The 27208-nt window shown below is 36.6% G+C and overlaps 1 protein-coding gene and 1 pseudogene across 13 annotated transcripts in view; one reads left to right on the top strand and one right to left on the bottom strand.

The window, feature by feature from the left end:
- Nucleotides 1–1836: 1836 nt before the first annotated feature.
- The window catches only part of GPR174 (G protein-coupled receptor 174), a 72119-nt gene continuing 46747 nt past the window's right edge, over nt 1837–27208 (top strand). For 4 of the 13 annotated variants that reach the window (XR_002136321.2, XR_012493341.1, XM_019717531.2 and 1 more), the window contains exons 1-2: nt 1981–2334; nt 18720–18812. The gene's annotated coding sequence lies outside the window, so the exon portion shown is untranslated. The other 9 variants (XM_074323679.1, XM_074323682.1, XM_074323675.1 and 6 more) reach the window with 7 other exon arrangements.
- On the bottom strand, nt 22045–22330 carry LOC141569628 (KANTR integral membrane protein-like; annotated as a pseudogene).

The following is a 27208-nucleotide window of genomic DNA, read 5'->3' on the forward strand; positions in this document are numbered from 1 at the left end:
AGAAGGAAAATGAAAATACTAAATGGTGAGCTTATACAAAGTAGCAAATTGTTTGGGTTTTTAAAAATCTGAATATCTTTTTGTTCTTTACTTATTGAAATCCTGCTATTCTTAATAGGCCCAGCCCAAACTCTCCTTCTCCTGGAAGGCTTGCCTGACTTCCGTCCTGAAATTCCACTCCTTATCACAGTCCTCCAGGATCCCTGACTTCCTCTGTGAAATCTTACATCACTATATATGACACTCTTAGGCCCTTATCACATATGTCTTGCCTTATATTTGTGGCAGTTGCATAATGTCTTATCTGCTTATCTATATTCTAAAAAACTGCTAGGAGGTGGCACTCTTTCTTTTACCATCAATCCCCTCCCATTTTTTTTCCTGCATTCTCTCCTCCCCAGCTGTATTTGATTCACTGGTCTGCTTTTAGCAGTTATTCAATAGATGTGTGCTGAATGGAACTAAGGCTGTGGAGGGGAGAGAACAGCACAATAAACTAGACACACTAAAAGCAAGTAGGATTTTTTTTTGAATAAACAAAGTCTCACCTCCATATTCTGCCAGATGCTGGAGTACAGAATAAAAAGACAAAGCAGAGGCAATATATTTTAGCCTGTTGTCAACATATTTGACCTAATGCAAATTTAGATTAATTTACTTTTTTTCTTATTTTATTTCCTCCACCCCTGCTCAGAACTATTCTCACCACGGCTTGCGTAGTACAAAATCATTACAGATTGCTTTGGCAGTTCAGTTTTCCAATCCTGGAATATCTCCAGTTTTCCTTTATATCTTATTTTTCCAATTATAATAAATTCATTCACATCAAGGTTTTCAAGTAAATATATTTCTAGGAGCATAAGGATTTGAAAATCAAGACTTCAGGAAGAAGGAAATGCTTACCTCCAAATGACTGATGTTTCAGGTATTAGTGAAGGAAATATTTTGAGGCAGAAAGCCTTACAGGTACTCTCTATAATATACCACACAGGTATGTCCTGCACTATCATACTTCCTTCTCCAGTAGCTTAAGTGAAAAATTCTCTTGCTCTGAGCTAGATATCTTGAGGATTGTCTTCAGCTGCCTTCTATTCACCTTCTGGCGGTGCTGGTTGTGGTAGTAGTGGTGGGGTGTTAAGTGCCTGATACAGTATGGCACCGCCCGGGCTCTCAGGCTCTGAGGTTCCTTGAAACATTATCTTCAAGGGGCTGTCACTATGGGTCTGGGTTACAGGAAACCAGCCTCTTTTCACCCAATACTTCCTAATCACTGAGAGGAAATGGGAGTTTACCTGCACTCCCTGGTCACAGGGACTCTGAGGGGAATGTAGAGTGGGTGGACAGGAAGTGGGAGGTGAGTTAAGTATCTCCAAATTGCTCCTAAAGAGTATTTATTTCAATGGCAGAAATTTGGAGGTTTGTACATCCAAGAATACCTTAGGCAAAGGTCAACTCCACTTTGACTTCTTGTATTCGGAGTTACCTTAGGGATATCCTTAGAAAAGGAGTGTCCACTTTGGTACCTGAACACAACAACTGAGGGGCTATAGAAAGGATCACAGTGAAGACTGCAGTAGTCCACTAACTATGGAAGGGGCCAGAGGGTACCTAGCTTAAGCAAAGGGCTCCAAAAATAAATAGGCTGTGTATTATCACAAACTCAAAGCTGAGTGCAACCACAGGATTAGAAGACAATGCACTGTAGTCCTATAAATAGAAACGAGAGTTTCTTTGCTAAGTGTAAAGCTTTGCAAGCTCTACGTACAGCCCATAGCATGTCACTGCACCCTGCATGTTAATGAGAGAGAGAGAGAGGGAGGGAAGGAGAGAGAGAGAGAGAGAGAGAGAGAGAGAGAGAGAGAGAGAGAGAGAGCGCTGCCCCCTGGAAAACGGAAATGTTCAGTGTGCACAGAGTGCCTTGCATATTTCACTCTGACATCTCACTACTATGTTTTCCAACATGGTAGTGGTTAGGTAATGCTGATGATTTTCTGTCTTTCTTTAACTTCTGCTTTCTTCATTTTTCTTTTGGCTTTCTTTTTTGGTTTTGTTTTGTTTTATTCTTTCTTCGCTCCCTCTTTCCCTCCTCTCTTTTATTTTTTTCCCTTTCTCTCTCCTTTCCTTTTCTCTTTCTTTCCTTCTTTCCTTCTTTCCTTCCTTCCTTCCTTTCTTTCTTTCTCTTTTTTTTTTCTTCTGGTAATGAAGGGGGATTGGATTGGTTGTTCTCAGAACAGGGTGCTGGAATTGAAGCACAGATCAGTAGCATCCTTGTTGCAGTGGCTGTGGCATGAATTCTTTGGAGCTCTCTGGAGAAAACAGAAATAAACTGAAACGGTAGGCTCCAGTTTTTTAATGCTTAATTAGTTCTTTGTCTGTGCTTTTCACCCTTGACATCTGGAATTGTCCTCTTCACACCAGGTTCTGGATAACCTGTCAGATCTAAGAGTGGTATGAGTATAATAAACTTGGACCATCCTCGTATGTCATTTCCTTGGTATTTGCACAAACAAAAATAATTATATGGTTGGCTGCCTGAGGTGGGAGGGGGAGGTAACTTTGAACCTGGAGAAATGTAAGTTTTATATGGAGAGGTTTTTCATAATGTGTTTTGTTCAATTGATATTGAGTAAAATAGCCCCGTGAACATTTGTCATTTAACCAACTCTATTGAGTTACTTGCATGAATATGCCGGATGGTTTTTATTTACAGGGCTATAACTCTTTAGATATAATATTTTCATTTTCTGGATGATTAAAATAGTTATATTTACGTTGTTTTCAAAATGATTTTGAAATACTTATAACAGACTTAGTTTATTTTAACAAAATATAAGTGAAATTGTCCCTGACTTGCATGTCGTTTCTCTTTTGTGCTCAAAGAGAAAATATTAAGGAAGGTGTCTTCTAACTTTAAACCAAATGATGAGACTATCAATGGCATGTCACTGCTAAGAGTTGCATTCAGAGATTAAAAGAAAGGATGTATTTCCACAGTGCAACATAACCCAGGATTAAATCTCAAATGGCTTTCCTGCTCCTTTCTCTGCTGTCAACAGTGGTGTGCATCAACTTCATTTTATATTGCTCTAATCTTTCCAGGGAAGAAAAAAGTTACAATTTTATTCAATTAGCAGAGCTACTATTTGTTAGAGAGCTTTGGGTCATTCACCAAGGAATATTTCTTTCCTGTAGCTACTGTAAATCTCAAGTATGCTGGAAAAGGCATCGATTTTATAGATATGATTCAAGTTTTTTGGCCCATGGAAATATTCCACCAGCCATACTATCAAATATTTGGATCACATAAAAGCCGTCCTCCAAGAAGTTTGTGTCAGAGGCAGATCTTTTTTTTTTTTTTTATTACAGAAAATGTTCTTTGGACTTATGAATACATTCACTACTTTACCTTGCTATATGTTTGCAGTAATATTTCTGTGAGGCAGGAACCGTCTAATTTGTGTATTCTGTTGGGGGCAGTGTAATATGGTCCTGAATATTGTAAAGGTGAATAAACACAAAGTAGGACAATGACTCCTCCAAAAACTTCATTGAATTGCCACCTAAAGATTCTTAGGAATGAATGAATTCAATTATCCACCTTTGCACTAGCTAACTGAAATGAAGAGGAGAAAGAAGAATGCCTTATTTTCATAGGCAATTTAGGCACAAATCAGATACCCTAAACCAGAAAGGGAATTTAATTCCTTCTTCTCAGCCCTACCTATTTCTGAGAGGAGGGACCACAGATAGTAAATAACATTTCCCTTGCCCATTAAAGTGACCTCCCAAAAGTCTTCCTTATGTGCCATATGTCTCAAGAATCAGTCTGCAGAATCCTAGTCAGAGAATAAGAAATGATCAGAAACAATTCAAATCCTATCACTCACAGGAGCGATGGCAAACATCTGAGACTCTTTTATGCTTTGGGAAGTGACATAGATTGACAGTTTGCATTTTACAATTGGAAAAACTGAGGCTCAGAGAGTTGAAGTGACTGGGTCACGTACATCTGTGAGTCTGTGGCAGAAAAAAGGCTAGAACCTAGATTTCTTGATGCCTTGTCCAGTGTTCCTATCACTTCTTCTTATTGTCTAACAGAGCTTGAGAATTACGAGACACGTGCATTATTCATTTGGGAAATGTTAAAATATGTCATTTTGAAATCACTCAAAAACCTCTCAATAGCAGGGACACACCTCAGGCTTTCCCCAACGCCCCTGATAATATAACAAACCCTGAGTTTTGGCCTTTACCACTGTTTCCTTGCAAGAATAGCAGAGAATTATCCCTACTGTGCCTACAGAAAAAAATCACAAAATGCAAATCAATACACAAGAATATAAGTTAGGTCCAAGTGCTGTAATGCAATGTTAACACAAACCTGGTAATATACTGGATGCTTATGTACTATATTGAGTGCCAGGGATACAGTTTGGCCAAGCTATAAGATAAGAGAAAGTATTCAGGAAGTCCGGAGGTATAGGAGATTCCAGACTTGAGAAGGCAGTCAACATTACTGGGTATCTTCCTGGCAAAAACAGGTATGAATAGGATAAAGTGTGAGAAAGCTAAATATATAATAATTGGTGGTATGTGAATCCCGAAGAGGATGTAGCAATTAGTAGCTTGACTATTACTAATGTTTATCATACAACAGAGTGATATCTGGGATTAGAAAAGTAAAGTGGGTTTTCTTGGTACAGTCATGGAAGGCAATTGGGAGTGGAGAGTGTGCTTCGGAGACACTACTTTAATTTGCAGCAATGGCTGCATTAGCATCAGCCAGGAATCAAGACACAGACAGAGCTCCTGAGAAATAATCAGAAGTGCAGGATATTAACCAAAATCAAGTCTGTATAGACTCTGGAGATTTGGGTATGGACCAGAAACTTTGCTGACTCTCATTACCTAGTGAGGAAACCAAAGTTTAAACCATTGGCCATATCAGTATGTGGGTCACATAGAAGCATGATTTGTGTCCAAAGCATGAGTCAAGGCTGCCCATTCAGGCTCAGTTGTATCTCGGACAGCATAATAAGTATCTCAGTAGATACTCAAAATATATGCAAATGTCTACCACCAAGTCTAAAGCCCCTCAACTCCTTCCTTACTTCCTGGCACTATATTTGTTCTTCCAAAATTTTTTGCTCCATCTCACACTACTTATGGCAGACAATGACAAGGTTTTATCCACATTCTCATCAACAGAAGAAAGGCTTTAAAATTGTTATAATTGTAATTAGTTAGCTAAAATTCTTTTCAGCTTCACTTGGCAGATCATATTCGGGTATTTCTTGTAAGCTAATAACATGTTAGCAGATATTTCTTATAAGTGGATGACTTATTTTATATGATAAAATAATTTTTACAAGTTATTTATAGGGTAACAGTAATTATACTTATTTACTGTTTGGAGTATTTAACCATTTTTAAGTGATGCAAAGTGACCTGTGAGTTGGTTCTTTAAAACTAAAAATTTCTTATCCTGTGTGGCTACCCTATTTTGAAGTGTCAGACCAAATGATGTGCTGAAAAATGAATGGCATATAGAAGACACAGTGATTTATTATTTATCAGATGTGTTTTTTAAAGCCATTTGATGCCAAAAATGCAAAAGGAAATTTTTTCTTGTTTTTTTGTGATTAATATCACATCAACAGATATAATAAAGCCACCCTGATTACAGAGGCAAATTAAGTAATAAAACAGTAGTTCTAAAGTACAGAAACAATTTCTGTCCCAAATTAACTATAAAAAGTTGAAGAGTTCTTTTTCTTCTTCCAGGAAAATTAAAGTTGTCAAGACTAATGTGCATTTGGCAATTTGACATATATTGTGTATATTAAAGAATCAAGGATATGTACTACACATACTCATAGAGTCTAAAGCAAAATAATGGTGTTGTCTTTAAACACAATGATACAACAAAGCTGGATAAATTTTATAAAATAATTCTATCAGAATTGCTATAAGATATGAAATTATGTTTACACGTGCCTCCCACAGTGGAAAGTTAAATGATTATCCAAATAATTCAGTTAATGTAGATAGAGGAAGAGTATAAGTTAGGTCCAATAAATAAACTTTTCTTCAGTAGGCATCATGTTGTTCTCTTACTGTTTTGCCCAACTTACATGAGTAGTTTAAATTTGTAAGTATATAAATATATATTTTTTGCTTGGGTAGTAGGGACCTGCAAAGGTGCTTTATAAATCTATATTTTCCTGTCCCTTATTAATTTTTATACCAAAGATTTTACTCATTTAATATACTAAATATATATTTATTTGGCTTCTTCTCCCCACATTCTAATAATAATAATAGCATCCTCCTTCTATCTACTTGAGTCCATTTTTGGTCAGGGTCTGATTATTTTGTTGTTGTATTTTGTTTTGGTGTTCTAAAATATTTTTTTCACAAGTAAGGTTTTTTATTGGTACTAGACTATATGAAAATCAAAACAACTATTGTTTTGTTTTAGTAACTCTTTTTTTAAAAAATTATTTATTTGGGTGACAATTGCTAGTAAGGTTACATAGGTTTCAAATGTACAGTTCTTCAATACATTATCTATATATCACCGATTTGTGGGATATAAAACTGAAAGCAACAAAGGAACAAGACAAACAAATAAAGAAACAAAAACTCATAGACACAGACAATAGTTTAGTGGTTACCAGAGAGTAAGGGGGGAGGAGGTTGGTAGATGAGGGTAAATGGGATCAACAATATGGTGATAGAAGGGGACTTGACTCTAAAATGTTTTTAAAAGCTTGTTTCTCTTTTATCCTAACATCTTTTAATTATGAAGGTACTAGACTCTTTTTTCTAGGAATGTGAGAGTTAAACCGAAGTGCTACTGATTTTTAATACTTCATAAAACAAATTTGATATAGTAAAGGAAAGTTCATTAAACTAGCATTAGTTTCTCTGGAGGAAAACCAGTAACAATAGAAATATCTGTTTTTTATCAAAAGGAGGCACAGTCCATATCAAAGCATCCGGTACAGTAACGCCTTTCTCTCTGAAGGTCTATGACCCCCAAAAGCCTATCAAAACTAAAAATAAAAAAAAAATAAGGCTCGTGATTAATTTCACCTCAAAGGATATAATAAAGCTACCCTGATGCTGATGGTGGTATACCTAGCTGAAACAGTATGAATATGAATATGACAGACTGTGAAGTGGCCAGTCTAGATAACCAACCCAGAATAATTGTGGAAAGAAGATTTGGGGCCCAAGTTATTGAGAGTCGGATATCATCCATTGAATTTTGGGCTACTTAGCTTAGCTCTTGCCACTTGCTGAAAGGTCCTTTTGGTCACAGAGGATACAGTAAACTTCCCTCAATTTTGGACCACAAAATTTGATTAAGCAAAGCACTATGAAGACGTTTTGCAATCTGCAGAGAGAACAGTGCTGTTTCTCAGAATTCAGAGAGTATAACCCAAATTATATTTGACATAGAAGTACTTATTAATAACCATCTTGGTTTTAAGTTAAAGTTGTAACAATTAAACCTTGAAAAATACTATCTATGTGTCTGTTTGAGTCTTTTCTAGGGGGGAAAATCACTCAGGAAATTTAAAATTGACTGACCTCTAGGAATCACTAAATTTGAAAATCCCTGTGACGTGGTCCAAGAGAGAAAAGATATTAAGGTTGATTATCCTGGGTTGTAAGTTACTCCCTTACTGGAACTTTGGCTAAACATATACAACCAGAGTAAAAACCTACATTAAACAAATATCTGGAGAATATGGGCATGATGGTTAATCATGCTGACTGCTCCCCAAATGCCATGGGATCTCCAATATATGGGCTATTTTAATACAGTGGATAGAGATACAGTCTTTTCCCCAGCCTTTTCATTTAGTGACACATTTGGAAAATTGTTGAAAATATGTTGGATACAGATAAAATGAAAATTGATGGTGAACCATCAATAACTCCTTTCCAAATACTGTATGATGTTAATTTGGAAATTTTAAGTCTAATCTAATAATATTTTTATACATTAACCCTCTTGTCATATTGAGCCAAAGAATATGAAATACTTCTGAGAAGTGGTGATCAGTTCATTACTTTTTCTGTAAAATTTCAGCATGTTTATTGAAAAGATGAAATTTATTTATTTTAATATCTAAAAATGTGTTTTTAAAATAAACTTTTAATTTCACATAATCCTTTTGTAGATATGGAATTGTTTTTAGGTTTTAAAAATTCATTTTGGAATGTAAATTAGTTTTGATTTGCTTGGGCTCACTCTTAAGCATGCTGACTTCATTTTCTTCATGGAGAATTCTGAGCCTATGGTCTTGTTCTATTCTCACTGCTCTGGAAGGTCAGTTTGGTTTTTGTAGAAAAGGGAAAATAATAATAATTCTCCAATGTGATTTAGGGGTTTAGAAGTATATTTTGTTGTTACAAAATCCTCCTAAAACCTCAAGGTGTGAACTTCAAACCAGGGCCAAATTCCTCACCATGGACTAAAGGTCAACATCAGATTCAGGCCATCTCTGAGCTGTTGATTTCCTCCCACCAGGAACTTATGCTCTATTCTAAATTGAGTATCCTAGTAATGACTCCAGAAAAAGCTTTTAAATATCTAAGCTGCTACAAAGAGCTTATGATTCACCAGGTTTTTGGAGTGAATCTAATACTAACTCTAATTTTGATTTTTGGGTTTTCTACCATCAAAAATAATGATTCTTCTGTTTATTTGTATCTTCTTCAATTTCTTTCTTCAGTGTGTTATACTTTTCCGAGTACAGGTATTTTTTTTTTTTTTTAAATTTACCTCCTTGGGTAAACTTATTTCTAGGTATTTTATTTATTTCTGATGCAATTATAAATGGGGTTATTTTCTTAATTTCTCTTTCTGATAGATTGTTATTGGTATATAAAAATTCAACCAATATAAGATACTCATATCTCATAATAGGATAATTATGGTAACCCACGGAAAAGAACTGTATGCTCAAACAAGTTACTTTAAAAATTATTAGTAAAATTGACAGTCTCTCAGAAATGAAAGGTTAAATGTAGAGTGTACAAAAATTTTATTTGTAATATATTTTCCCTGAATCTATATGGAAAATTTTCAATAAATACTATTAATATTATAAGTAAAAAATAATGATTCTTATTTATTGCATACTTATGATATACTAAGTATTAAGCAAGATCTATCAAATATTCACAATAACTCCATTACTTCCCTGTTTTATAGATGAGAAAAGCAATGTTAAAGAAATTAATAACTCTCCCAAAGTTGTACACCTATCTTGGTTGACTTTCAAACCCAGTTCTGTTCGTTGCCAAAGCTCTTTCCATCATGCTATGCTGTCTCTATATGATAAAGCCATTTATCACTATTTTTGTCCTTTTCCATTTGAGATTCAAGACAGTTCATAATAGAAAGAGTCAACATTCACCAATGTAAAAATAGGTTTTGTTACCAGAGGGTAAGGAAGGAAAGGGGGGGTTGGTAGAAGAGAGTAAAGGGGTCAAATATATGATGACGGAAAGAGAACTGACACTGGGTGGTGAACACATAATGCAATATATAGATAATGTACCATAGAATTGTGCCCTTGAAACCTATATATTTGCTTCCTAACCAATTTCACCCCAATAATTTCAATAAAAATTAAAAATAGGTTAAAAATAAGTTTTGTTTTTATTAGACTTAGGCTAGGTGACCTAGGAAATGGGGGCGAACAAAACACATAAAATATAGAATAAAATGGATAAAAATAGGAGATCCTAGAAAACATAGATGAAATATTTCAATTATCTTTAACCAATATTTATGGTATATTTACTAATTTCCCAGTGTAGTATGGGCAATAATAGGAGTCATATAAGATATAGCCCCTGCCCTCATGGAGTTTATTGACTTGGGAGGATAAATTAGCACATATTAAATCTGACTATACAATAGGGATTTAGAAGAGGGTATGTGACTTCACAACTTATTTTGCCTTAAAACAGTGAATCACTATACCCATTCACACTAAGTTCATGTGATGCAAAAAGGAAATCATATTAGAGCTTTTACAAAAAAATATGTTTTCTTATTCCTAACTTAATCTATGCTATGTTAAGATTAAAGGTTCTGAATTTCAGATAGAATGCTATATCAGAGACTAGAACAAAATAAGTGGTTTTAGATGCAAGTTAAAATCAACACAAGGAAAGGGCTCAGAAAAAACTTGTAAATAGAGACTCGCCTAAACAGCTCTGGAGAAATAGATTTATTTACATGTATACTTGTCTACTGGCCTCCTACTTCACTCTATATTAACTATACAGTGCCACAATTGGAGGGAAAATTATGAGATCTTTCATATACAAAATTGGTGTTGCAAATCAACATAAGAAGAGATATATTCATATTTGTGAGTCATTTTTTCTTTAAGACCAAGGACTTGGAGATATAGGATACTTGTTCCAGGTTCAGAGTACAATCTGTGGCTATATTACAGAGAATTAACTGGAATCTAACTCACATACTGAAGTTTAGGAGCTCAGTGTTATAACCAGCTGACCCAACTGGCTACGGAAATCTGGGTAAACAAAATAAAACCAAAACAAACAAAAATACAGAGAAAAGATTTTCAGATAGTTCATTTCCTGATAATGTTGGTTATTCCCCATGTCCTCCTACTTTCTGCAATCCTCCCACTTCAAGTTTATACTTCCTTGTCCAATAGGAAGTAGAGGAAGGGCCTTGGGACATCCATTCCTGACTCTGTTCTAAATAATACTTTTAGCAGGCACCAGTCACAAGCTTGAGCTTCAAGTTGTGCTCCTCTGGGAATGGCTATGGGTAAAAACCTAAACAAGGCAGTAAGCCTCTGAATTTTTCAGTGTCTCTAGCTGTGAAAACGGTGTGATTGAGAACATCTCTCTCTCAAGGATATGGATCACCATGCTAATGCCTAATGGGTACTTTACATTCCTTTGTACAGAGTTCCTCTGTATAATTTTAAAAAATGCCATATGCAACTAGCTTGAAATCACACTGGGAAAATTAAGTTGCACTTGCCTTACGCCTGACGGATTTTCTTCAGCACATGAGAGCATTATGATTGGTCAAGCTTGCAGCTTAAATGCTTATGAAGAGCAGAATAGTTATAAGGCTTGCAGCTGAATAGATGAGAAAGAGAAGTATGAGTTTTAGGGATTAATGAAATCACTGCTTTTAGAAATGGCACATGTAATGGCACACCCACATTAAGGTGTGTATCCTACATATATGGCAGCTTTCTATAGAGCTTAGCTGTTGACTTGCTCAATTTAGCAAATGACTGTACTTGTTTTTCTCTTGCTTTATCTGTTGTGTCACTGCTACCAGACTACAGGTTTTCAAGTAGAGAGGCCATATCTCTTTTTTATCTCCAGTGACATCTAGCATGGTGACTTGATTTACAGGAAGGCATTGCTCATCTCATGACTTCATTCCTTTTTCCTAGATCGATAATTTAAGGAAACTGTAGCAGCAGGAAAGGGGCCAAGGAAGAAAGAGAACATTTATCCTGATTTATTTATTTTCCTCCCAGTCTTGCATAGCAGCAGAAATGGATGTTTGTGTATTTCTGTATGTGAGGAGGGCAGTCAGGAAGACCGATGGCTAAGAGGCAGGAATAGGTGTCGATTTTTTTTCTGCGCATAGTAAAGAACACTAGCTTCCATGCCATTGCAGATAGAAAAATGAGAGACGTATTTCCAGGGATTTGTACACTGGTGTTGATTTATAAATTTGACAGCCCTTAATAACACGAACAAAGCTTACATCTAAACGGTATGACTTTATGAGGGGAAGAGAAATAACCGCGCACATATTAGTTACGAGGAAGTGTGATGTGAATAAAAGAACAGAAGTTTTTGGATTAAAATTTAGGTTCTAGTCCTCACTGCCATTAAATTGGTATGTAACCCAGGATGAATCCCTTCCTTTCTCTAGTCCACAATTAACCTTGTTTGTAAAAAATAAAACAACAATAAAGATTAATAGATTATTAATAAAGATTTAATAAAAACTAATAAACTCTAATTTGTGTTTAAAATGCTGAATCAGTTCTGTTAGTAATTGAAACATTATAATAAGGATCATTGAATCATTATCTATGTAAAGTTGGGCTCATCAATGAAAACAGCATGTTGCCCCAGGTAGTATGTGCTGGCTGAACTTGTTGACTTACTCCATGTGTAGGCTGCTGAGCAGGCTTCAATGTATGATATGAGGGGTCCAACCTGTTTAAAACCTCTCCCCTACTATCCTCCCATGGTGCTGTGATCCTTTTCGCTTGGGTCTGCAATGGTTGCCATGAATTCTTAAAATAAAGCTGCAGGGAAAATCCCTGCACATTCTCTTTGAAAGTCCTGGATAATACCCGGTAGTTCACTGTTATTAACGTATGAGCTTAAATTCACTTATCAAATCTCAGTGGTTTTGAGCTTATAAGTAGAAATAATGGTCCTAAGGAATATTTTGATGGGGACATGACAGGAAAAAGTCTGTACCAACCAGGAAAGCCCTCCTAAGACTGTGGGTCTAGGATTGGTGTTGAGTTTCATGACTTCCTTGTATATTTTGGATATTAGCCCCTTATTGGAGGCACTGTTTGCAAACATTTCCCATTCAGTTTGTTGACTCTTTATTTTGTTGATGGTTTCTTTGGCAGTGCAGAAGCTTTTAAGTTTGATACATTTATTTTAGCTTTTACTTCCCTTGCCTTTGGGGTCAAATTAATAAAATGTTCTTTGAACCCAAGATCCATAAGTTTAGTACCTATGATTTCTTCTATGCAGTTTATTGTTTCAGGTCTTATGCTTAAGTCTTTGATCCATTTTGAATTAATTTTGGTACATGGTGACAGATAGCAGTCCAGTTTCATTCTTTTGCACGTAGGTTTCCAATTCTGTCAGCACCATTTATTGAAGAGGCTGTCATTTCTCCATTGTATGTTTTTAGCTTGTTTGTCAAAAATTATCTGTCCATATTTATGGGGGTTTATTTCTGGGATCTCAATTCTATTTAATTGGTCTATGTGTCTGTTTTTCTGCCAATACCATGCTGTTTTGATTATTGTTGCCCTGTAGTACAAGCTAAAGTCAGGGAGTGTGATACCTTCATTACTGTTCTTTTTTCTTAAGATTGCTTTGGCTATTCGGGGTCTTTTGTAATTCCAAAAATTTCTGATGATTTTTTGTTCTATTTCTTTTTTAAAAATGCCATTGGAATTTTGATGGGGATTGCATTAAATCTGTATATTGCTTTGGGTAATATGACCATTTTAATTATGTTGATTATTCCAATCCATGAGCATGGAATGTTTTTCAATTTCTTTTAAAAATGTCTTGTGGTTTTAAGTATACAGGTCTTTCACATCCTTGGTTAAGTTTATTCCTATATTTTATTCTTTTTGCTGCAATTGCAAAAGGGATTGTATTTTTTTTTATTTCTTTTTCTGAGATTTCATTGTTAGTATATAGGAATGCAAGGGACTTTTGTACATTGATATTGTAGACGGCCACATTACTGTATTCGTTGATTATTTCTAATAGCTTTTTGGGAGTCTTTGGGTTTTCTATATACGGCATCATGCCATCTGCAAAGAGTGATAATTTACCTTCTTCATTTCCAATTTGGATGTATTTTATTTCTTTCTCTTGCCTGATTGCTCTGGCGAGGATTTCCAACACTATGCTGAAAAGCAGAGGTGATAGGGGACAGCCCTGTTGTGTTCCTGAACATAGAGCAAAGGGCTTCAGTTTTTCACCATTAATTATGAGATTAGCTGAGGGTTTGTCATATATGGCCTTTATTATGTTAAGGTATTTTCCTTCTATACCTATTTTATTAAGTGTTTTAATCATAAATGGATGTTGTATCTTGTCAAATGCTTTTTCTGCATCAATTGATATAATCATATGATTTTTGTCCTTTATTTTGTTTATGTGATGTATCACATTGATGGATTTGCGGATGTTGAACCATCCTTGTGCCCCTGGGATGAACCCCACTTGGTCGTGATGAATAATCTTTTTAATGCATTGTTGCATTCGATTTGCTAGAATTTTGTTTAGGATTTTTGCATCTGTATTCATCAGAGATATTGGTCTGTAGTTCTCTTTTTTTGTGTTGTCCTTACCAGGTTTTGGTATCAGGGTAATGTTGGCCTCATAAAATGAGTTAGGGAGTACTGTCTCTTCTTCAATTTTTTGGAAGAGTTTGAGCAGGATTGGTATTAGATCCTCTTTGAAGGTTTGGTAGAATTCACTAGTGAAGCCATCTGGTCCAGGACTTTTGCTTTTGGGAAGGTTTTGGATGACTGATTCAATTTCCTTACTGGTGATTGGTCTGTTTACATTTTCCAGTTCTTCATGGTTCAGCCTAGGAAGGCTACATGTTTCTAAGAAATTGTCCATTTCTTCTAGGTTATTGAATTTGGTGGTATAGAGTCCTTCATAGTATTCTTGGATGATTCTTTATATTTCTGTGGCATCCGTGATAACTTCCCCTTTTCCGTTTCTGATTTTGTTAATTACTGTCTTCTCTCTTTTTATCTTAGTGAGCCTAGCCAAGGGTTTGTCAATTTTGTTAATCTTTTCAAAGAACCAGCTCTTTGTCACATTAATTTTTTCTATTGTCGTTTTGTTCTCTATTTCAATTAGTTCTGCTCTGATTTTTACTCTTTCCTTTCTTTTGCTGAACTTGGGTTTCATTTGTTCTTCTTTTTCTAGTTCTGTAAGCTGTAACGGGAGGTTATTTATTGGGGATTTTTCTTGTTTCTTGAGATAGGCCTGTAATGATATAAATTTCCCTCTTAAAACTGCTTTCGCTGCATCCCCAAAATTTTGGTAGGATGTATTTTCATTGTCATTTGTTTCTATGAATCTTTTGATCTCTCCTCTAATTTCTTCTTTGACTCAGTCGTTCTTTATAAGTATGTTGTTTAATCTCCATGTATTTGTGGTTTTTCCTGCTTTCTTTTTGCAGTTGATATACAATTTCAAAGCCTTGTGATCAGAGAATATGCTTGGTATGATTTCAGTCGTCTTAAGTATGCTGAGGTTAGTTTTATGTCCCAATATGTGGTCTATCCTTGAGAATGTTCCATGTGTACTAGAAAAAAATGATAGTCTGATGTTTTAGGATGCAGTGCTCTATAAATGTCAATTATGTCCATTTCATCCAATGTGTCATTTAGGACTGCTATTTCATTATTTGTTTTCTGTCTGGATGATCTATCCATAGCTGTCAATGATGTATTTAAGTCCCCTAGTATAATTGTGTTTTGGTCAATTTCTCCCTTTAGTTCTGTTAGTAGTTGCTTGGTATATTTTGGTGCTCCCTGATTGGGGGCATAAATATTGATGACTGTTATGTCTTCTTGTTGTATAGTCCCCTTTACCATTATGAAATGTCCATCTTTGTCTCTTGTTACCTTTTTCACCCTGAAGTCTGTTTCATCTGATATCAGTATGGCTACACCTGATTTTCTCTGGATACCATTTGCTTGGAGTGTCAATTTCCACCCTTTCACTTTGAGTCTATGCTTGTCCTTGTAGCTGAGATGTGTCTCTTGGAGACAGCATATGGTTGGGTTTAGTTTTTTGATCCAATCTGCTACTCTGTGCCTTTTTATTGGTGAGTTCAGTCCATTTACATTTAGGGTGATTATTGATATGTGAGGATTTCCTATCATTCTATCTTTAGTTTTCTGGTAAGATTGTGTCTCCATTGTTTCTTTGCCTTTTTGTTGTTGTCTATTATTTCTGTGTGGTGGTATTCTATGATGTTTCCCTCTGTTTCTTCTTTTATTACAGTATATATTTCAGTTCTGGATTTTTTTTTTTGAGTGGTTACCCTTAAGTTTATGTAAAAGAAAGTTTGAAATTTAGAGTATTCCATTTTCTTCAGCATGCTTACTTTCTCTGTTCCCATATTCAGGCCTTTACTTTCCCCCTTTTTATGTTTTGGTTGCCACAAATTGTCCCTGTTGATAGTGGTTGAATAGCCTCCTTTAGTATTTCTTGTAGTGCAAGTCGTGTATTAGAAAATTCCCTCAGCTTCTGTATGTAAGTAATTAGGTGTTCTTAATTGCTTCTTAGATTCGAGGGTCCAGTTCTGTCCACAAGTTTGGGAAGTTCTCATCGACTATTTGTTTGAATATATCCTCTGTTCCCTTCTCTCTTTCTTCTCCTTCTAGTATGCCCATTATTCTTATATTGCTCTTTCTGATGGGGTCAGAAAGTTCTTGAAGAGTTCTTTCATTTCTTTGAAGTCTCAAGTCTCTTTCTTCTTCCATCCATGTCATTTCCAGGTTTCTATCTTCGATGTCACTGATTCTTTCCTCCTTCTGGTCAACTCTACTTCCTAAGCTGGCTATTTCATTCTTAATTTTTTCTATTGAGGTCTTAATCTCCAGAAATTCTATTTGGTTCTTTTTTAAAATTTTAGTCTCTTTCGTAAAATGCTCATGTTGTTCTTTGATTGTGTTTCTGAGTTCATTAAACTTCCTTTCTGTGTTTTCTTACATCTTGTTGAGTTTTTTCAGAACTGCAATCTTGAATTTTCTGTGATGTAATTTACATATTTTCATATCTTTGACTTCATTTTCTGGAGACTTTTCACTTTCTTTCTGAGCTGTCTTGTTGCTTTGGTTATTCATGGCAATTAATTACTTATTATTTCTCTTCTTAGACATCTGCAGGAGTGGGTTCTGCAACAGGTTGATAGGAACAGGTCTTTCTTTTGTTTTCCAGTACGTGTTGGTAGAATGTTTTATTTTCTCTCTGACTACAGCCCTTTTTTCTCTCTCACACTTTAGTGTTATGTTTTCTCTGCACTATTCCAGCTTCTCACACAATGGGGGGGGATTCCCTGGAAGGTGGGCTTCTCCTCTGTTAACAGTTTGCCTGGGTCACAGGGCGCTGCGTCCCTGTGGGGATGCGGAGAGCTTTTGAAGTGCCAAAGCTCTTCCTGCACCAGATTCAGAATCCGTGTGTTTCAGCAGTTCTGTTTACTCCTGCAGGGATCCGCCCACATAGGTGATGACATTGGCGGGGTGATTTGTGAGAGATAGCCTAGAGCAATTGCAGCAACCACCACCACAGCCAGTCCTGCTTCCACTGCTCCCTCCCCTTTGCCGGAACTAGTTGGGGTGCGAATCTGTGTCTGCGGACCACAGTTCTCAGAACTGCAAATATTCTGTTCTTTTCATCTTGTACTGCTACTGTTCTGCTTCTAGCACTGGGTAGGTGGGGGCAGGGTGAGCTCTGGGATGGTATTGAGGGGGCGGCTAGTCTCAGTGCCTATGGCTTCCGGCTTCTGTCCTCCTGTCGGCAGTGAGGGCTTAAACCACCGTTTTCAGCCTTCTTCCCTCAGTCTTTACTCCAAGGTCTCTGCTGTGAGTGTGGGTTCAGCTGTGTTATATCCTGTCCCCTCAGCTCTTTAGGTGAATTCAGCAGTGAGACTCTTTGTCTTGCCTGTCTGTTGTGTAGGGAGTCATTTGTGGAGTTTTCGTTGTTCGATCAGTTGTAAATTCCAGGGGAGATTTCCAGAAGCTCACCTCATGCTGACTTTTGGATGACGTCTCTCAAATACCCATTTTTGATATCTTGCTTGACTCTTGCCCATGAAATATAATAAATGAAATGATTTAATATAAAGATCATTGAAAGGATTAACTTGAACCAAATTTGAATTTGTTTAGATGGCAGCTGTTATATTGATTGCCTCCCTTCTATTTTACCTGCCCTCTCTTCCCCTTTGTAGAATTCCCTGCCAACACTTATGATGAAATATGGCTTTTTATGTCATCCTACTATGTTGTAGTATCTGCAACAGTTTTTTCTAGGTTCCTTTACTCCCTTCTTCTACAAAGTAAAATGTATCTCCCTTTGTATTCTATCCTGCCCACTTTGTAAGGTCAAAACTAGGTTTTCAGATTGATTACTTTTAATGGATTAATGTAAACATCATCGTACTATTTTCATTTTATTAGGAGATTCTTGGAGACAAAGTACCTTAAATTGTTGTATTTATAAGGGGATATTTCAGGCAAGATGATAAGCCTGGACAGAAGATCATTGGATAAAGTTGAGCAGAGAGGAGTGGGGTGTGGTTTTTGATGCCCCTAAATCACCCCACATAAGAAGCCATCTACAAACACTGCAAGTGTACCTATAGTGCAGTTTTTCGTAGAAGATAATTTATCTCTTAGCACCAGCCGTGCTGACACCCAGTGGCCAACTGTGTCTCCCTCTATGTATATTCACTAACCAATGAAACAGGTGTGGCTGTGAGAACTCAGAAAAGATCCCCAACTGATAAAAGTCAGTATTTGCCGTCCTACTGTGTTGTTAGTTTGACTAGAAGCTGTGGGATTTTTCTTAGATAGGTCATCATAGTTAAGAGCTCTTTGTGACCAGGGAGTGGCTTGTGAACCCTGCCATTGACATCCCAAACTTCTCTCATCCATTCCAAAGCCTGCCAAGTAAAAAAGAAATGTCAAATGGTAAAGAGATTCCCACTCACTCTACTTTGCTACCACTAAAGGCTAAGTGTAAACCTTTCCATACTTTCCTTTGCCCATGGTCATTCATTTGGGGGGGTCTCAGCTTCCATCTTTTGTAATTTCTGAGCCATTTGCGAGCATCTTCTTCAAGCTGCACTTGGTCACTGTTCTTCTATGTTCTTTCAGGCATGAATAAATTACTCCAGCATGATTACCCATGGCTTCCTCAGGAGACCCTATTGCTTTGATTAAGGAATTCAACCAGCACTAGAGAGCACAGTAGGTACTCAAATATGGTCTTGACTTCTGTTTTTGCATCATCCTTAAAAGAGTGATTTTCACTCTGCGGGCCCTGGGTAGATAATGAGAGCCCTCACTAGTCACTTGTGCCACGTTTGATTATCCACTTGGTTGATTACCAGGTTCTCACAAACTATGAATGCAATGTTATAGAACATGAAAGGCAGTGGTTAATTGAGTATTTGGTAGAATGTGATATTCTTTTTAATAGTGCTCTGTGAGTCATATTGGAGCCTGAGGCAATGGAAAAATCATACTGATATTGTCTTTACTTACTATTTTGATATTATGTCCATCATGGACTTGTATTTATTTTGATTTTTTAAAAATATTGTACTAAATATTAGGTATTTTGATTACTGAGTTCTTTGGCAACTCTTCAAATTTTGTGTCACTTACCTCACCTTAACTGCTTGTTCCCATTTTGGAAGTAAGTCTATGTACAGATTACACAAATGATTTCAATGGTAAACTTATACACACACACACACACATTGGTCACTCTAGTTATAAAGTAGAGAGTGATATGAGTGTGTTGAAAAGGGGGATGCCATTAGCTCAGAATAAAGATTACAGTAGTTGTAGGTAAACCACATGAATATTAGGCACGTGTCTATTCACTGATTAGTAAGATAAAAAGTCAATGAATCTTAGGTTAAGAACAGATTTGAAAGATGTAGATTTTGGAGAAGAGTAATTTTTTGTCATGTTTGCTTTTGGGTTCTTTGTATGGATACCTATTCTTAGAAGAAGTGTCTTATCATGCACCAGCCTAGGTATTTAACCATTGTAACGGGAAATGTCTAATAAGTAAGCTCAGTTTAAATAATCATGAGAAAGAATGACTCCATTGATCATTTAAACATGGAGAAAATAGTCACATTCATTTATATACCTAACCAGGAGATCAGGGTTTTAATAATTAATACAACTCCTTGTAGTGCACATATTCTCTTTATGTAAATGTTTAATTTAAGTATTTAATATAATGGTTTATGTATATCTGGAAACCAAATTGAAACAACTCCATCATTTCTTTTTAGTTGCATTTTCTCATAAAAATAAAAAGAGCTGCTGTTCAAGACCACTTGGGACTTTTCCCCGATATAATCAACACAAGTATAGTTGGAGAGCTCCGTGAGAGAAGGAGAAAAATATCAGATGCATATTATGCTTGTAACACTCATAAATTAGTGATTAATTGTAGGTGAAGTAGACTACACTAATGACATACTTCTATTGTCAGAAACAATTATCTGTTGGCTCAAGTAAAATACTATAACTCTTTTGGAGGTATTAACAAATGAAAGTGCTGGTTGAGCCTGAATCCCTGTTGTGATATGAAATTCAAATTAACTGGAGAAAATTCAAATGCATTTTAATTTATTAATAACCAGGAAAGTCCCTATTCAAGATTCAACCTCAGGCTTGATAGAAAGAGAAATAGTGAACTACTACTACTAGCAAACAAACATGAAGCAAAACAAAATAAGAACAAAAACGTTTTATTAATAGGTGTATAAAGATATCTATGTAATTTGTTTAAATTATTTCCTCCTGGAGACATTAGCTGGCATTCAATTTTTAATCACAGCATTTATGTATGCATATAGTTTTTTTACACTGTTTAAAATGTTAAGAATTTGTTACTTTTATTTAATATATTTATATATCATTACTATAGAAACTTAAAAATATTAACTTATTAAATACTCATAGAGGTAGGCACTGTTATTACCTCATTTTGCAGAAGAGGAAACTGAGATACAAAAATGTTTAAGTAGCTTGCTCAAAGTCACACAGCTAGTCAGTGGCAGAGCCTGAATTTGAATCCAGGAAGATTGGCTCCATAGTCCATGCTGTTACTAAGTACAAACGATGCCTCCTTATTTTTAAAACATTTGTGTATTATGCAGAAACTATATATGCATGCAAAGAACACATGTATATGTCATGGAATACCAGGGCTATTTAAAACCAAATTTGGGACACAAAACTAGCCCCAACAAATTTAAGAAGACTGAAATCAAACCAAACATATTTTCCAACCACAATGCTTAGAAATTGGAGCTTGATTGCAAAAAGAAAGCAGGAAAACAAAACAAAACAATTGCTACTAAAGAATGACCAGGTCACAAATGTTCCTATATCATCTTTTCTTACCACTGAATAGTATTCCATTGTGTATATATACCACAACATCTTTATCTATTCATGTATCGAAGGACATTTTGGTTGTTTCCATGTCTTGGCCACCGTACACGAAGCTGCAATGAACATTGGAGCACACATGTCTTTATGTATAAATGTTTTCAGATTTTTTTGGTAGATACCCAGGAGAGGGATTGCTGGGTCATATGGTAATTCTATTCATAATTTTTTGAGGAACCTCCACACTGCCTTCCATAGCTGCTGCACCAGTCTGCATTCCCACCAACAGTGTATGAGGGTTCCTTTTTCTCCACAGCCTCTCCAACACTTGTTAGAATTTGTCTTGTTGATGATAGCCATTCTGATTGGGGTGAGTTGATATCTCATTGTGGTTTTTATTTGCATTTCTCTGATGGTTAGTGATGTTGAGCATTTTTCATATGTCTATTTGCCGTTTGTATGTCCTCTTTGGAAAAATGTCTCTTCAGGTCCTCTGTCCACTTTTCAATAGGAACATTTATGACAACATGGATGGATCTTGATATTATAATGCTAAGCAAAATAAGTCAGACAGAAAAAGCAGAGAACCATATGATTTCACTGATATGTGGTATATAAACCAAAAACAACAAAAGAACAAGACAAACAAAGGAGAAACAAAAACTCATAGACACAGACAATAGTTTAGTGGTTACCAGTGGGTAAGGGGGGTGGGGGGTGGGAGATGAGGGTAAGGGGGATCAAATATATGGCGGTGGAAGGAGAACAGTCTCTGGGTGTTGAACACACAATGTGATATATAGATGATGTATTACAGAATTGTACACCTGAAATCTATGTAATTTCACTATCAATTGTCACCCCAATAAAAAGAAAAAAGAATGACCAGGTCAAAGAAGAAATAAAAGGAGAGATCAAAAGATACATAGAAACGAGTAGGAATGAAAATACATCATAGCAAAATTGTTGGCATGCTGCAAAAGCAGTATTAAGAGGGAAATTTCTATCTTTACAGGCTTATCTCCAGAAACAAGAAAAATTCCAAATAAACAACCTAACATTACATCTTAAAGAACTAGAAAAAGAAAAACAAATGAAATTTGAAGTCAGTAGAAGGAAGGAAATAATAAAAAATACAGCAGAATTAAATGAAATACGGAACAAGAAGACAATAGAAAAACATAATGCAAGAAAGCACTGATTCTTTGAAAAGCTTAATAAAATTGACAGACCTCTGGCTAGATTCACTAAGAAAAAAAGACAAAAGACACAAATAAACAAAATCATAAATGGAAGAGGAGAAGTTACTACCGGTACCACAGAAATACAAAGGATCATACAAGAATATTATGGAGTGTATGCCACCAAATTAAATAACCTAGAAGTAATGGACAAGTTCTTAGAAACATATGACCTTCCTCGAGTGAATCATGAAAAACAAGACAATCTAAATAGACCTATCAATGGTAAGGAAATTGAAACATCATCAAAACATCTCCCAAAGCAAAAGTCCAGGACCCGATGGCTTCACCAGTGAATTCTATCTGATATTCAAAGATGATTTAACACCTGTCTTCTTCAAGCTCTTCCAATCAATTGAAGAAGAGGCAATACTTCCTAACTCATTTTGTGAGGCCAACATTACCCTGATACCAAAACCTGGTAAGGAGAACACACAGAGAGAGAGAGAGAGAGAGAGAGAGAGAGAGAGAGAGAGAGAGAGAGAGAGAGCTACAGACCAATATCTCTGGTGAATACAGACAAAAAAATTCTAAACAAAATATTAGCAAATTGAATACAATACATTAAAAAAGAGTATACATCACAATCCAGTGGGTTCATTGCAGGGGCACAAGGATAGCTCAACATATGTAAATTGATCAATGTGACACACCATATAAGCAAAATAAAGGATAAAAATCATATGATTATATCAATAGATGCAGAAAAAGCATTTGACAAGATACAACATCCATTTGTAATTAAAACACTTAATGAAATGGGTATAGAAGAAAAGTACCTCAACATAATAAAGAGCATATATGCCAAACACTCAGGTAACACCATATTTAATAATGAAAAAATTAAAGCTTTTCTTCCAACATGGCAGAGTAGATGAACACTGTGCCTGTGTCCTTTCATGAACACATTAAAATTACAACCAAATTCTAGAACAATCAACCTGGACAACCATCTCAAGTCTAGTGAAACAGAAGTCGTATAACTAAAAATATAAAGAAGCAGCCATGCCAAGACTGGTAAGAGGGGCGGAGATGTGGAATGGGCCCCAAACTTCCCTGTGGTGGTTGAGACTCAGGAGGGATATCTTACCTGGGAAGACCTCCCCTGGAGGAGTGAGGGACCCTAGCCCCCTACACCAGGCTCCCCAGCCTGGAGTACTGGTGCCAGGAAGAGGAGTCCCCACAATGCCTGGCTGTGGAAAACAGTGGGGATTCCATTGGAAGGTGTGGGAAACCCAGACTTCCTCTTAAACGTCCCACACACAGACTCACTCGCTCGCAAGCACTCACCTTGGGCTCCAGTGGAAGAACCTTGACTTGGGGGGCCTCAGAGACATATGGGGGCAGAATGAGGTGTGTGGCTTCATGGGGAAGACTGGAGGACAGTTGGCATTTCCCAGCATTTTCCCAGTAAGGGGTCTTTCTCCTGTATAGCCAGCAGGGAGGCACCATGTTTCCTGGGTTGAGCGCAGCCCCACAGGCCAAATATGAATGTGACTGGCCTGGTGAGCTCCACTTTTCCGCTTTCCTGACTCAGCTGGGAGCCTGCTCCACCAACTCCTGCACCACCAGAGGCACTTTCTCTACAAGCAGCCAGCCCCTCCCACATTGCACTCCTCTTGGAAACCTACCAGACTCCAAGGGGCCCCAGGCAGGCATACACTGGTCTCGGTATACTCTAAGACTTTTGCTGAGTCACTCCAGGCTCAGCACTGGCACTGAACCAGAATTTACATTAACCTGGAGACCACAACTCTTCCCACTCTAATGACTCCTTGAGATCCTGCCTCACCCAACTCACATCTCCACAAGGATTTATCAGAAGCTGAACCTTAAGGGTGCCAGCAGGTGGCAGTAGGCCTCCAGGTGTCCTAAATTTTTGCAGTTACCCAGGACTGGTATTGGTAGCACCTGCCCTTGGTTTGCAGCATGGCCTTTCCCATGTGATTCCAGGGTTAGCACAGGCAGCAAACAACCATGGATTGCTTTGTAGCTCCTACCAGATAGACCCCAGTCAGTCTCAAGCAGTGGTTGACCTGCGCTTGAATAGGAGCCCCTCCCAAGAAGCCCCAGAACCAACATACTTGGAGGTTGGCTTCAGAACATAGCAAAGCACTGCCCAGTTAGCCCCACAAGTGGCACACACAAAGGGTGGTCTCAACAGGCACCAGAGACCAATGCGGCAAATCCCACTCAGTGGGGTAAGCCTCCCACAGAGTTGCCCATAAGCTGTGGACATGGCCAAACCCCACAACCAATCAGCCTGAGGGTCAATACCACCTACTGACATGCCAATAGCACTCAAGGCTCAACTATAACAGGAGAACACACACAACCCACACAAGGGACACTCCTGGAACACCTAGCTCAGGTGATCAGGGAGACTATGCCACTGGGTCACACAGAACACCTAATACATAAATCCACCTGGCCAAGACTGGAACACATAGAACCCTACCTAATACATACAAACACAGAGAGGCAGCCAAAATGAGGAAACAAAGAAATGTATCCCAAATGAGAGAACAGGAGAAAACTCCAGAAAAAGATCTAAACAAAATGGAGGCAAGCAACCTACCAGAGACAGAGTTAAAAAATGGTTATAAGGATGCTCAAGGAACTTAGTGAGAACTTCAACAAAGAGATAGCAAGCATAAAAAAGGACATACATTGTTTCCCCCAAAATAAGACCTAGCTGGACCATCAGCTCTAATGCATCTTTTGGAGCAAAAATTAATATAACATATTATATTATAGCGTATCATATAAGACCAAGTCTTATATAGTAAAATAAGACGGGGCCTTATATTAATTTTTGCTCTAAAAGATGCATTAGAGCTGATGGTTTGGCTAGGTCTTATTTTTGGAGAAACACGGTATAAACCGTAGAAAAGAACCAGTGAGAAGTGAAGAATGCAGTAACTGAAATGAATAATGTACTAGAAGGAATCACCAGCAGACTGGATGAAGAAGAGGATTGAATCAGTGATTTGGAAGCCAAGGAACAGAAAACACCCAATTGGAACAGCAAAAAGAAAAAAAAAAAGAATTAAAAAAATGAGAATAGTTTAAGAGATTTCTGGGACAACATCAAGCATAACAAGTTTCACATCATAGGGGTACCCATGGAGAAGAGGGAAAGCAAGGGATTGAGAACCCACTTGAAGAAATAATTACCGAAAACTTTGTAACCTGGTGAAGGAAATAACATACACGTCCAGGAAGTGCAGAGACTCCCAAACAAGATGAACCCAAAGAGTCCCACACCAAGACACATCATAATTAAAATGGCAAAGGTTAAAGACAAAGAGAGAATCCTAAAAGCAACAAGAGAAAGGCAAGTAGTAATTTATAAGGAAGTTCCCATAAGATTGTCAGCTGATTTTTCAGCAGAAACTTTGCAGGCCAGAGGGATTGGCACAAAATATTCAAGGTGATAAAAACCAAGGACCCAGAATGAGTTCTCCCTCCGTCACCATATAGTCGATCCCTTTTTTCCACTTTTACCACTGAATTTGGGTGGTGAACACAATGTGATATATAGATGATGTATTATAAAACTGTGCACTTGAAACCTATATAATTTTATTAACCATTGTCATCCCAATAAGTTTATTTTTTTTAAAAAAGGAAAGGAAAGCAAGGACTTACAACCAAGAATACTCTACTCAGCAAGGCTATCATTTAAAATTGAAGGAGAGATAAAGAAACTAATTTAAAAAAAAAAAAGTCAGAGGGTAAGGGGGTGGGGGGTGGGAGATGAGGGTAAGGGGTATCAAATATATGGTGATGGAAGGAGAACTGACTCTGGGTGGTGAGCACACAATGGGATTTATAGATGATGTAATACAGAATTGTACACCTGAAATCTATGTAATTTTACTAACAATTGTCACTCCAATAAATTAAAAAAAAAAAAAAAAAAAGCTTCCCAGACAAGGTAAAGCTAAAGGAGTTCATCACCATAAAACCAGTATTACAACGAATGTTACAGGGACTTATTTGAGATGGGAAAATCTCAGAAATATGAACAATAAAATGGCAATAACTTCATATCCATCAACAATTACTTTCAAAGTAAATGGATTAAATGCTTCAATCAAAATACATAGGAGGGCTGTATGCATGAAAAAACAAAACCCTTAAATGTGCTGCATACAAGAGACTCACTTCAGATTGAAAGACACACACAGACAAAAAGTAAAGAGATGGAAAAAGATATTTCATGAAAATGGAAATTAAACAAACAAACAAAAAACCTCTTGAGAAGTGGCTAGTCATTTAATTTTCATTCCAGTGAAATAAAGTGCAATAAAAAACCAACCAGATATTGCAAATAATGCCATTCTTTATCTAGACGTGGTACATATGGTATACACAATGGAATATTACTTGGCTATAAAAAAGAATGAAATCTTACCACTTGCGACAACGTGGATGGACCTAGAGGGTATTATGCTAAGTGAAATAAATCAGACAGATAAAGACAAATGCCATATAATTTCACTTATATGTGGAATCTAAAAAACAAAATAAATGAACAAACAAAAAGAAACACACTTATCGATGAGAGAACAAATGATGGGCACCAGATGGGAGAGGAGTTTGGGGAGTGAGTGAAAAGAGTAAAGAGATTAAGATGTATAAATTGCTTGTTATAAAAATTGTAATGGAGATCTAAAGTACAGTTTAGGGAATATAGTCAATATTGTGGTAATGATATGGTGCCAGATAGGTAGTAGAATTATCGGGATGATCACTTCGAAAGGGACATAAATGTATAATTACTATGCTATTCACCTGACACTAATATTGTATATCAACTATAATTGAAAAATAAATAAATAAAATAATAGTACCATTCACTGAAAAAAATCCTTTTATTTTTTGTCACCAGTTTGGGTTTAAAAACACCTTGTTTCTTTAGTCTTTCACAAGGTGCATTTAAGGGAAAGGGATTAGAAGTAAATTCAGCCTAGGCCT

Source organism: Rhinolophus sinicus, chromosome X, assembly GCF_036562045.2.
Source record: "Rhinolophus sinicus isolate RSC01 chromosome X, ASM3656204v1, whole genome shotgun sequence".
NCBI classification, from domain to species: Eukaryota; Metazoa; Chordata; class Mammalia; order Chiroptera; family Rhinolophidae; genus Rhinolophus; species Rhinolophus sinicus.